Source organism: Miscanthus floridulus, chromosome 19 (genome assembly GCF_019320115.1).
Source record: "Miscanthus floridulus cultivar M001 chromosome 19, ASM1932011v1, whole genome shotgun sequence".
In the NCBI taxonomy this organism is placed as follows: Eukaryota; Viridiplantae; Streptophyta; class Magnoliopsida; order Poales; family Poaceae; genus Miscanthus; species Miscanthus floridulus.
This window is the reverse complement of record NC_089598.1, coordinates 20,894,583-20,907,755: the sequence shown is the minus strand read 5'-3', so window position 1 is coordinate 20,907,755 and position 13,173 is coordinate 20,894,583. Positions and strand designations below refer to the sequence as shown.

Here is a 13,173-nt window from a genome sequence, read left to right as displayed (position 1 = left end):
ACCTCGCCGTCGCGCGGCACCGCAGTCACGCCGGCGCGCGGGGAAAAGAAAGGCCGGCCGGGCCTCCGCTAGCCGGGATCCGGCCATAGGGGCGCCGCGGCCAGGCCGCTCGACGGCGGCGCGCTCACCCGCTGGGGAGCGCGCACGCCGGCAAGGGGGCCAGCGACGGCGCCGGGACCTCGCTGCTTCGCCGTTGTCGCTCGCTCGGTGTTTGACTGAGGAGAGAAGGGGAGAGCAGTGAGGCGAAGAGAGAGAGTGTGCGAATGAAAAATGGAGCTAGGGTTGAGGGAGGCGTGGCCGGCCGGGGTTTTTGATGCCCCGAGCTGTGCGCTCCACCGTTCGATCTGGATGGACTGACGGAGATGATCGGGCCAGCGCCGCAGCCCAGGCGGGAAATGTCGCGAGGCCGAATTCCCGGCCCAGGCCCAGGTTGCGGCCTCGGCGCGGGGGAGCGCTGGCGCGCGCGGCTAGGCCGCGGGCAGCTAGGCCGGGAGCGCTAGCGCGCGCGTTAACATGGCCATGGGCCGCATTTCGCTGGGCCGCGCACACTGATTGCTGGATCGGGCCGAAATGGCCAAATAAATAGTAAAGTCACAGTTTTTTATTTTCTTATTTTCCAGAAAACAATTTGATCAATTTGAATTGAATTTTTGTGATAATTTTCTGTACAAAATTTATCCAACGATAATTTTGTTCAGTAAATAGTAAAGTTGCTTCTGGAAAATAGGAAAATGATTATTGAATGTTAATGTTTCCGCTGCGTATTTAAAGTAATTATGGACTTTTAATTAAATTCGAACCAACGGGAGAATTTGATTTTAAGAGCCAAGAGATAAATATGAGTTGATTATGATATTATTATTTTCTGACCAACGTTGTTAATAGCAATATTATAATTTTAATGATTATGCATTATTTCTATTTCTGCCCAACGGTGATGTAGATTTAATGTATAAAATAATTGTATGTTTTAATTTTGACCAACGTTAAACTAAGGCATGCAATTATTGTTGTTTTTTTTCTGTTCTCACACTATTTGAATTGTGTTTTCAGGAGGATACAACTTGATGAGTTGTATCAAAGAGATCCCCACTCTAAAAGGTGATAACTATATTGAGTGGAAGAAAAAGATAGACGTGGCTTTTATCCTCGCTGAGGTGGACTGGGTTGTCACCACACCGTGTCCCAGAGAACCTGTGGCACCGGTGAGGGAGACAGATGAGACTGATGCTGCATGGCAGAACAGAGAGCGGGATTTTGCTCCCGTAAAGATGTCCTATGACCTTGAGCATAGGAAATGAGTCACTGCCAACAAGAAGTGTTTGGCAGTGATAAAGAACACGATTGAGCCTGCTATTGTGGGCTTAATTCTAGACTGTGACACAGTCACAGAGTACCTAGATAGAATAAAGAGTCAGTTCACTGGCTCTTCAAAGACATATGCAACCCAGCTGATCAAGCAGCTGGTTACAGAAAGGTACTCTGGTGACGGTAGTGGCATTAGAGAGCACATACTAAGAATGAGCAATCTGGCATCTAAGCTCAAACCAATGGATTTGGCACTCAAGGATGAGTTTCTTATTCATTTGATTTTTGCTTCTTTGCCCAAAGAATTTGACACCTTTGTTGTTAATTACAACATATAGCCTGAAAAATAGGATTTAGAAAAGCTCATAGCCATGTGTGTGCAGGAGGAGGAAAGAATAAAAGTTTCACAAGGTGGTTCTGTCAACTACCTAAAAGATAAGAAAAAGAACTATAATAACAGTTCTTCCTCCAAGTCATCTGGAAAGGGTCCCATGCAACAGTCTCAGAACAAGCAATTCCCAGTGGATAAAGACCAGTGTCTCTACTGCAAGAAGATGGGATATTATAAAAAGAATTGTCCCGATTTCTTAAAGATGATTATGAAAAATAAAGGTGAGAACATTATTACATTTGTAAATGAATCCTTGTATGTAAAGTTTTCAAAATCTACTTGGTGGATTGATTCAGGTGCAACTATTCATGTTGCTAATTCATTACAGGGATTCCGTTCGATGAGAACTTTGCAAAGAAGCGAAAGTTTCATTAAAGTTGCAAATAGAGTACAAGCAGATGTTGAGGCCGTTGGTGATCTTCCGCTAGAGCTTGCTGATGGCTTCATACTTATTCTTAGAGATGTTCTTTATGTACCTTCTTTGCAAAGAAACTTGATTAGTGTATCAAAGTTGGACCATGATGGTTATGATTGTCATTTTGGTAAATGGCAAATAGTCAGATATTGTTTAATAATAGATGTATTGGTCTTGCCTTCCGACAAGACGAGCTTTATTTGTTATCACTTCGTGAAAATGTGAATTCCGTATGTGATGTGAATGAGAATGTATCCTCATCGAACAATGGAAACAGAAAACGAAAGAGAGCTCACGATGCGTTGTCGAAATTATGGCACTGTCGTTTAGGCCATATTTCGAGGGGGAGAATAGAAAGACTAGTAAGAATAATATTCTTCCTCCATTAGAGCTCTCAGATTTAGAACAATGTAGAGATTGCATAAAAGGAAAGTATGTAAAGAAAATTAAGAAAGATGCCAAATAAAGCGTAAGGAATTCTACAGATTATTCACACAGACATATGTGGTCCTTTTCCTGTGAAAAGTGTGGATGGTTATGATTCATTCATAACATTCACAGACGATTACTCTCGGTTTGGCTATATTTATCCAATTAAAGAAAGAACAGAAGCGTTGGATAAATTCAAAATATTTAAAGCAGAAGTTGAAAATCAGCATGATTTAAAGATTAAGATAGTCAGGTCTGACCGTGGGGGAGAGTACTACGGTCGACATACCCCATATGGACAAGTTCCTGGACCTTTTGCAAGGTTCTTATAGAAGAATGGTATAGTCGCCCAGTATTCAACACCGGGCGAACCTCAGCAGAATGGAGTAGCTGAAAGGCGTAACCGTACCCTGATGGATATGGTGCGTAGTATGATAAGTTACTCCACTTTACCCATGAGTCTGTGGATAGAGGCGTTAAAAACCGCCATTCATATTCTCAATAGAGTACCAAGTAAGTCGGTGCCCAAAACACCGTATGAGTTGTGGACAGGAAGAGTACCCTCACTTAACACTTGCGTGTGTGGGGGAGCCCTGCTGAGGCTAAAGTTTTTAACCCAAACATTGGGAAGCTAGATCCCAAAACAGTGAGTTGCCATTTCATTGGCTACCCAGAAAAGTCAAAAGGTTTTTGTTTCTACTGTCCTAACAGACATACAAAGTTTGTGGAAATGAGACACGCTTGTCTTCCTAGAGGATGAAATGATTAGGGGGAGCATGGTAGCTCGAGAAATTGACCTTGAAGAGAAGCGGGTGTATGCACCCACTCCGATTATTCATGAGCCATTTTTCTCACTACCTGCTGTTGCTGCACCAACAGTACAAGACACTGTGGTGCCTAGCACCTATTGTTATCCCGCATGTGGCAACAATGAATGATGATGAGGAACCTGTGCCTCAGGATCCTATAGAACCTATTGCCACACATGAGGGGGAGCAACAACAGCCTCAAACAGAAAATGTGCCAATTGAAGGAGGCCCCTAGAAGGTCTCAAAGAGTTAGAAAATCAGCTATTCCTACTGATTATGAAGTGTACAACACTGAAGAATTTCAAATAGAGGATGATCCCACCTCATTTGAAGAAGCCATGAAAAGTGATCATTCATCAAAGTGGCTTGAGGCCATGGAAGATGAGATGAGATCAATGAATGCAAATAAAGTTTGGGATTTGGAGATAATTCCTAAAGGAGCCAAAACAGTAGGCTGTAAATGGGTCTACAAAATAAAACTTGACTCTCAAGGGAATATAGAGAGATATAAAGCCCGACTTGTGGCAAAAGGCTTTACACAAAGAGAAGGGATTGATTACAATGAGACATTTTCTCCAGTCTCATGTAAGGATTCCTTCAGAATCATAATGGCATTAGTGGCACATTACGATTTGGAATTACATCAGATGGATGTAAAGACGACATTTCTCAACGGAGACTTAGAAGAAAATGTTTACATGGCACAACCGAAAGGTTTTGTCATAGGAAGGAAAAGAACGTTTGGGATAGCCGCCTAAAGAAATCCATTTATGGATTAAAACAAGCTTCAAGACAGTGGTACTTGAAGTTTGATCAGACAATAAAGAATTTTGGGTTTAAAGATAATGTTGAGGACAATTGTGTCTACGCAAAGTTTAAGAATGGGAAGTTTATCTTCCTTGTCCTGTATGTGGATGATATCTTACTTGCTAGTAGCTGATGTCAGTCTACTACTGGAAACAAAGAAGTTTTTGTCCTCAAAGTTTGATATGAAAGATCTTGGTGAAGCTTCGTTCGTTCTAGGGATCGAGATTCACCGAGATAGAAGTAAAGGGGTATTAGGACTGTCACAAAAGGCATACATAGAAAAAGTCTTAAAGAAATTCAGTATGCACAAATGTAGTCCCTCACCTGCTCCTATAGTCAAGGGCGACAGATATGGGGATTTTCAATGCCCCAGGAACTAATATAGAGATCGATCAAATGAAAGTGGTTCCATATGCTTCAGCTGTCAGAAGCTTGCAATATGCTTAAGTGTGTACGCGCCCTGACTTGGCATTTGTTACCGGGTTACTTGGTAGATTCCAGAGCAATCCTGGAATAGAACACTAGAAATTGGTAAAGAAAGTCTTGCGTTATTTGCAAGGAACGAAATGCCTCATGATGACGTATAGAAGATCTGATTCACTCCATATAGTGGGATATTCAGATTCTGATTATGCGGAAGATAATAGAAAATCCACGTCTGGATATGTGTTCACTCTCGCAGGGGAAGCTATTTCATGGAAAAGCTCAAAGCAAACCGTCACTACATCGTCCATAATGTATGTCGAGTTTGTAGCGTGTTATGAGGCAACGGGGCAGGTGAACTGGCTAAAGAAGTTCATACCCGGTTTGAAGGTGGTTGACGACATCAATAGACCACTGAAGTTATACTGCGATAATAATCCAGCAGTACAGTATGCTCACAACAATAGGTCAAGTGGTGCTGCCAAACACATTGACATAAAGTATTATGTTGTGAAGGATAAAGTCCGGGATCAAATGATAAGTCTTGAGCATATAAGTACCGAAAAGATGCTCGCGGATCCGTTTACAAAAGGCTTACCACCCAACGTGTTCAGAGAACATGTAGCCGGCATGGGTTTAAGGGAAAGCCTATGATTCCTGGACTATAAAGGGCCCAAAAGTTAAAGTAACTATTTCAGATCAGAGACGTGCATTGTAGCTGTTAAATCTATCGGTGATTGACCGTGACGATGAGACATGCTCTATGCATCATCTGTGAAGAAATGAGTAAGGATAAAAGGATTGAAGTTTAAAGTTTAAAGATAAAAGTAATAGTGAGATCAAGGGGGGAATGTTAGATTGATCTCCCAATCAATAAGCCCAACGGCCTATTGGGCCTTGGTCACGCGCCCTGATCGGGGACGTCCAACCCTACATGGTTGGTGGGCCCCCGTCGCACTGCGCTATATAAAGAGGTGGGGGCCGGCGGCTCAAAGCACGAGGTTGGCCGTGAGCCGCAAACCCCACCGACAAACCCTAGACCGATCTAAGAGGGCGCGCAGCCAGCGACGGGAAGCTCCGCTGACTCTCGCCGTCGTCACTGCTACGCCATCCGTCTGCACTGCATCGACGTCCGTGCAACCTCTACTCCACCCGTCACTGCCCGTGTGCTGCCTCCATCAACGAACCAGCGATGGCCAGCTCAACCGCGACTTCATCCGAAGGCTCAGGTTCAACACCAGCACCTCTACCCTATCTCCCACTCTCTGCTTGTTCTAGTTCATCATGTTCAACAGCAAACCGCCTAGATCTACCCTAGTCGATCCACAGAAACAAACAATTATCTCTATACGCGAACGGACACAGCTCCACGTCTCGTTTAACTGAACGCAGCGCCTGAACATCGCAAGTCCCAGAGAGGTGTTCATGTGCGAGATCAAGCAGCACGTGAACCTGGGCTGCCAATCTGTTCGCTTCCTTATCAGCTCGGCTTATGAGCCATGATATAATGTTTTTCTCTTACAATAAAATAGCATCAGCCGATTTATTAGCCGTATAAACCATCAGCCGACCAGGTCCGCTAGTGCCCAGGATGGATGTCCTAATTTTGTTTTCTTTTTTCCTGGCGACCTGTGTTTATGCGTGCACAACGTGATCAGGTCCGCCAGAACGGCGCTGCCACGAACGGTGCCGGCGCGCACTGCGACACGTTAGAGACCGTGCTCATGCTGGCGTTCAGCGTAGTCCAGGTGGTGCTGTCCGAGTTCCCTGGCCTGGAGCTCTCTTTCATCGGCCTCTGGCTCTCTGTAGGGCAGTGGGTGTCTCACGGCGGCGGTCGTCTCGGGGGTAAACCCCGTCCCTATCTTGCTTCGTCCCGTGGGCCCTTGGCCGGATCCTTCTCTTTCTCCGGCACTTGTCGCGGGACACCTGGGCGCGAATCCGGGAGACGGGACGGTAGGGAGGATGGACAAGAGCGCGGCGGCAGAAAACGACGTCGTCGAGCGGGGAACACGGATGACGCCGTTCCGTCCACTCAATGGCAATTAAGGAAACAAATTATCTAAATAGATGACAGTTAAGGAAACAAAATCGACCTATGTAACGGTGATGGCAAAGAAGGGATCAAAATTTACAAATTGATGGCAGTCAAGGAATACTATAATTTTTAATGGCAACCAAGGAATCATTATAGATTTTGATGGCAAGGAGGGAATTCTTTTACCTCGCGGCCAGAGCGCTCACGAAACGCATCGGCGTCAGTGGCACCGATACAGTTCGCGGCGGCGCCGCCCGCTGGCGTCCCCGATTGACAGTTCAGAGCCCCGCTCCATGGCTATCGATGACTTTTGTGGAATCTGATCATGTGCTCCATGCCTGCCCTGACACAGAGGCCACTACATACAGTTATATGTAACCAGAAAGAAAACAATTTTGTGAAGTACTGAAAGAGCCTCTTGGATCTTTGTTGTAGATGTATTATATTAGCATCCAATCATGAACCGTTGTTGCAAAATTTTGGACAGAGACAGGTGCAGTTGTACAAATTGCACATGTACATACAAGATTTCTATATATCTGGATTCTCAGATCATGTGGTGGCTGCTGCATGCCTGTATGTCCATGCATTGAGCATTGTTCTGTGCTGTTATGATCTCTGCGCATGCGTGTGTCCCAACACCAAAAGCAAAGCCAGTTCCGTTGAGCAACCTAGCTAGCTCACCGCCAATTCACTGTGGCTCCTGTTTCTGCTACTCTTTCCCAGTAGTTGTTATCTGAGGACATGTCTAAAATTTTTTTAGTAGGCTCATCTGGGTTCTAGTTTCTGCAAATCTTACTGGTACATCTCATCAACACATGACATGTTTATCTGTACAAAAAATAGTACTGACTGCATCAATATACTCTGTACATACAACAAGAAAAGTTATGAAAGCAGAACCGTTCTGCTCTCTGCTTTTTTTTCCTAATAAAACGAACCCTGCACCTTTGCCATTATCAGGGTTTCGCTCGCTTTGTTCCAAAAGCAGCAATCAGATGTTGGCAGCAGGGATGGAAACAGTACGGATATTTTCTGACCGTATTCGAGACCGAATCCGTTTAGAGGGATTGAGATCTGTCCGTATCCGAGTCCGGATATTCAACATCCGATACCGTATTCGTATCCGAATACTCAAATCACATATTTATTATGTCAATATCCAATCGTATCCTATCCGGCATAGTTGACACTATCCATATTCGAATCCGAATCCGAACATAAATATAAAAACAAATATAATATCAGTGATATCCGTCCGTATCCTACTCGTTTTCATTCCTAGTTGGCAGTTCCGCACTCAACTGAAGTAGGAGAGCAGCTCGTTTCGAACGTCAGCCAGTCGTTGTCCCTTCTGGTTCGGGAGATCTAACTATTTGTCACTCTTACGGTGGCTGCCTCTTCGTTTGGTAACTTTATCGTGCCAATTATAAAATTGCCCGAGAAAACGGTAACCTTGCTAATATTTTGCCATTTTCGCTGGAACTTGACGTCCCCGTCTGCCCAGCTAAACGGCGCTAGCAGCTCCCGTCAGTCCCCATCTCTCTGCTAGTGGAACCCAGTTATCAGTACCTTCTTCTTGCGCGTGAGGAAGCAGTCGAAGGTGCCGGCCCAGACATCGCGCTTGGTGAGGAAGCTCCTGAGGTTGAAGAGCTTCTTGACGGTGGCCGGGATGGAGGAGTGCTCGAACTCCGACGTCGGGTATGGCCCCGACGGCCTATGCAGCACGGTCCCGGGCTCGATCCACGGCGACACGAGCAGCGCTGGGACACGGACGCCGAGGCGGTCGAAGCCGAAGAAGAAAGGCGCGGCGCTGACGATGCCGTCGGGGCTGGGCACGACGCCGGCGCCGGCGGGCGTGGGCATGTGGTCGTAGAACCCGCCGTGCTCGTCGTAGGTGACGACGAGGAGCGTCTCCTCACACTGTGGCTCCGACCGCAGCGCCTCGTACACCTCCTTGACGAACCGCTGGCCTTCGGCCACGTCATGGGACGGGTGGTCGTCGTTCCCCGGGAGGATCTCCAGGTCGAAGTAGCGCTGCTCCACGACGACGTAGCTGGGCAGCTTTCCCTCCCGGCAGTGACGCCGGAAATCGAGGTCGAAGGCGTGGAAGCTGCCCGCGTACTTGAGCTGCCGGAGGTTCCGGTAGAAGAGCGTCGACGGCGGGTACTGGTAGTAGATGCCAAAGGAGAAGCCCTCGTCGTGGAGCGCGTCGAAGATGGTCCGCTGCGGGAGCCCCGCCACCCGCGCCTTGGTGTCGTTGCTGACGAAGCCGTGGGAGGTGGCGGAGTGCACGAATAGCCAGTTGGGCTGCGTCGACGCCGGGTTCGACGCGAACCACCGGTCGCACATGGCGAACTCCTTCACCAGCTCGCGGTACACGGGCACGGCGTCGGGGCGGAACCCGCTCATGACGGTGCCGGACATGCCGGCTTTCTCCTTCTCCGCCTGCTACGCGAAGCCGATCATGGGCGGCGCTGGCACGCCCGGCGGGGTGATGGGCGTTGTGGCGGCGTCGATGAAGGGTGTCTCGTACACTTGCGCGAAGCTGGTCATGGGCGGCGCTAGCAGTGAGTAGCAGAGAGGGGAGCTAACGGGCAAGCTGTGTGGAGGAGGCGAACGAGCTGATCGAAGCGTACAACGGCAGGCTCGCGGCGAGGGTGGACGGCAGCGTGGAGGAGGGGGAGCTGACGAACAGTTGCGGGCGCCGTTGGTCAGCGGAGACGGAAGCGTTAACTTCCACGCTGGCACGCTGATATGGCATGACACGTCAACGAAAATAGCAAAATATTAGTCTGGTTACTGTTTTCTCGGGTAATTTTGTAATTGGCACGATAAAGTTAGCAAACGGAGAGGCAGCCACCATAAGAGTGGCAAATAGTTAGATATCCCTTCTGGTTCTGGCTGGCTCTGCGGTTGTATGAACGAGCCCAAAATATTCCTACTTTCACCGGGAATCAGAGGTTATATACATACACCTTGCATTTCCCATACCATTCCAGGCAGGCTCTGGATCGGCGGTGGTGGTGGTGCTGAACAAGTGGTACAGACAGAGCAGCTGCAACTGCGATATCTGCAACCGTGCCAGGCCAAACACAGCTAAACCACAAACAGAACCTTAATGCCAGTCATATATAGTGCGTGTTTAGCCCTTGTTTAGTTCGCGAAATTTAGATTTTGGGGCTACTGTAGCACCTTCGTTTTTATTTGGCAAATAGTGTTCAAACATTGACTAATTAGGCTTAAAACGTTCGTCTCGCAATTTCCCACCAAACTGTGCAATTAGTTTTTCTTTTCGTCTACATTTAATGCTCCATGCATGGGCCGCAAACATTCGATGTGACAGGTACTGTAGCAACTTTTTGGATTTTGGGGTCCAACTAAACAAGGGCTTAGTTGCCACCCTAAATTCCCAAAAAGTGCTACAGTAGCCATCCCATCGAATCTTGCGATACATGCATAGAGCATTAAATGTAGACGAAAAAAAAACTAATTGCACAGTTTGATTGAAAATTACGAGACGAACGTTTTGAGCCTAATTAGTCTATGACTGAACACTATTTGCCAAATAAAAACGAAAGTGCTACAGTAACAAATTTCTAACTTCCACCCAACTAAACACGCGCATACTGGGGGAGAACGGAGGAGATTCCTTCTAATGCTAGTGTGCCATGCACAGATGACAGATTGTATGCGCAAGATCTGCCGTTGAGGATAATTCAACTGCCCGGGAAGGACTCTCTGAAACAGCTCTTCCGACTTGCAAGATTCCTGGCAGACTGGGGCCCAGCCCGTAGAGTATGCAATCATCCACGGTAAAAACAAGAGAGAGAGATCATCCACATTAAAAGCAAAAAAATGAGGTTTCTACTTTTGGTTCAATCATCACAAGACCAAAAAACATGTGGATTGGATGTTGCAACCCTCCTTTTTTTTCCCCGTTATCTACTGGATTGGTTTCTCGCAATTCGCTTTCACAATACACAGCATTCTAATCCTTATTAACAACACGGAATAAAAAGGCTGCCGCGGAGATCGATCTATCCCCCTGGAGAGTAGAGGCCATGTCAATGTCCAAATTGGCATCCCATCTGGAATCGTATGTGGAGTACCCGCTTTAAGCTTTAGAGCAAAGTTTTCAAAGGAACTACTGAGACGGCCCAATAATTCGTTGGTGAGGAATCCCGTCTGGACGCGGCAGGCGAATGCATACCAGCTCCCTTCCCCAGCTTCTCAGTTGATCAAAAAGCTTGAGCTATGTATTGTTTCGTGATCCCTTTTTTTTCCCCTGCTGCTTTTGTTCAATATGAGTTGTTCTTACGATCCTCTGAATTGCAGGTCCAGCTTGGACACGTAGTGAAATGGATATCGGGTTGTTTAAGGCTTTGAGGTAGAACGAAGCATCTAGAACCTGGACGTCCGACGCGAGCACGTGTCTGGACGCCTCTTGATATAATAGGAGTCGTCCAAATCTCATCGAATAAAGCAACGACGGAAATAAAGTGGACCTGTCTTATGCAATAGAACGAGCGCGCCCCCGCGTCTCAAAACGAGCGCCCCCCCGCATGTGGCCCGTCCCCCGTTGCGCCACCGTGTCTCGTTGCGTCGCCATCCCCGCCGTGCCGCCATCCCCTGTGCGCCCGTTGCCCTCCACGCCCCATCCCCACCATGCTCCATCACCCGAATGTCCAATGAGAAATTTTTCATCGAACGATCTGTTGCAACATGGAGCAATACGACTTGCTGCAACATCAGAAGTATTACTTGTTTGTAATATAAAAAAAAGTCTACTGCAACATCAGAACAAGGATACTGCAACAATAGAACAAAGTTACTGCAATGCGAGATGCAAGATCAGAAAAAGAGGCTAATGCAACAAAAGAAATAGTACTTGTTGTAACATCAGAACAAGACTACTGCAACAACAGAACAAAGCGCAATGCGAGAAGCAACATCAGAAAAAATGGATGCAACAAAGAAATATTACTTGTTGCAACATCAGAACAAGGCCATTGCAACAACAGAACAGAGCGCAATGTGAGAAGCAACATCAGAAAAAAAGACTAATGCAACAAAGAAAAAAAATACTTATTGCAACATTAGAACAAGGCTACTGTAAAGCGAGGTGCAAGATCAGAAACAAAAAAAAGAGACTAATGCAACAAATAAATATTACTTGTTGCAATAGCAAAAACAAGGCTAGTGCAACAAAGCTCGCCGGAACCCTAGCCACCGCCGCGTACCTCAGATCTAGAGGAGGAGGAGTGCTCAGATCCAGAGCAGGAGGAGGGGCTCAAATCCAGAGAAGGACAGACCTACCTCGTCGGAGCCGCCGCAGTCATCCTCATCTCTGGTGGGGGAGGAAGGGAGGGAGGGAGGGAGCGCGGGCGGCTGGACGACAGCAAGATGTGGGCGCGGCGTCAGTCCCGAGGGCGCAAGCAGGCCCGGAGAGTAGCGTGGCAGAGCCGCAGCGAGTGGCGCACGGGGGGAGTGGAGTGGGTCACGGAATGGCAGAGAAGCAACGAGTGGGCGCAGGGGGAGCAGGGTGGGTCACGGGATGGGATAACGATGCCGATAGGATAAGGAGTGGGGACAAGGGGCAGCGTCCGGACACAAGTTGGGGGCGGACACCCGGTGTAAGGAAAATGGACCCTAGGCCCATTTAATTTAGATTTTGGTGTTTGATAATCAACATGACCAAATTGGACTAATGTCTTTGCTAGGATTTATTTTATAGTTCAATAGGATGCAACGTGGACTTGGACCAAGTTTGGAACGTGAAGAAAATGATCAACACTCAAAAGAAGACATTGGAGGAGGTGGTGATAGCCTAGAAGTGAAGCAAGGAGTTCAAGACGCGAAGATGTCGAAGCCCGAACAAAGCCATGCGAAGAAACAGAAGCGGACGGTGGCTGAGTGGGCACCGCCCTAGGGGTGACGATGCCACCAGAGATGGGCTGCTACAGCTGGAGAAGAGGAGGCACCGGACAGCGCCGTGTGCATCGCCCAAGTCACCGCCATGGGGTGGCGGTGCACCGGACAGGGGGTGGCGGTGTCATCGCCCTAAAATTCCAGAGAGCAGCGAAGGGAGACTCGGGCATAGCCCTGGTCACCACCCTAAGGTGGCGGTGCACCGCCCTATGAACAATACCCCCAACGATCGGTTTGTCAGTGACAACGGCTAGTCCATGTGGCGGTCCACGCCCTATCCGGTGCCTGGCACCGCCCTATCCGGTGACCACGCAGAGAAGAGGATCTCGGCCATAACAGCTAGTTTCGACTTGGGGCTATAAATACTTGCCCCAACCAGCCATTTGGGGATAGTGGGAGCTGAGGGAAGATAGGAGGGTTGCTACACCTCATTTGTGCTCTCCACATGCATAGAGCTTAAAGATCACTTGGTGATTAGCTTAGGTGCTTTGCGAAGTGCTTAGGTTAGTTAGACCACGCTCATATGCGCTTGATCTAGGCTTAGGTCTAGTTGCTAGTGAGGTTTGCATACCTCTAAAACAAAGGTGCTTGAGCGCACCGTGTCTGTACCCAGCAGGGCTTGTAG

At 47.7% G+C, this 13,173-nt stretch overlaps 1 pseudogene; it reads right to left on the bottom strand.

The window, feature by feature from the left end:
* Positions 1-8,165: 8,165 nt before the first annotated feature.
* LOC136528580 (non-specific phospholipase C4-like) lies at positions 8,166-9,503 on the bottom strand (annotated as a pseudogene).
* Between the last annotated feature and the right edge of the window lie 3,670 nt (positions 9,504-13,173).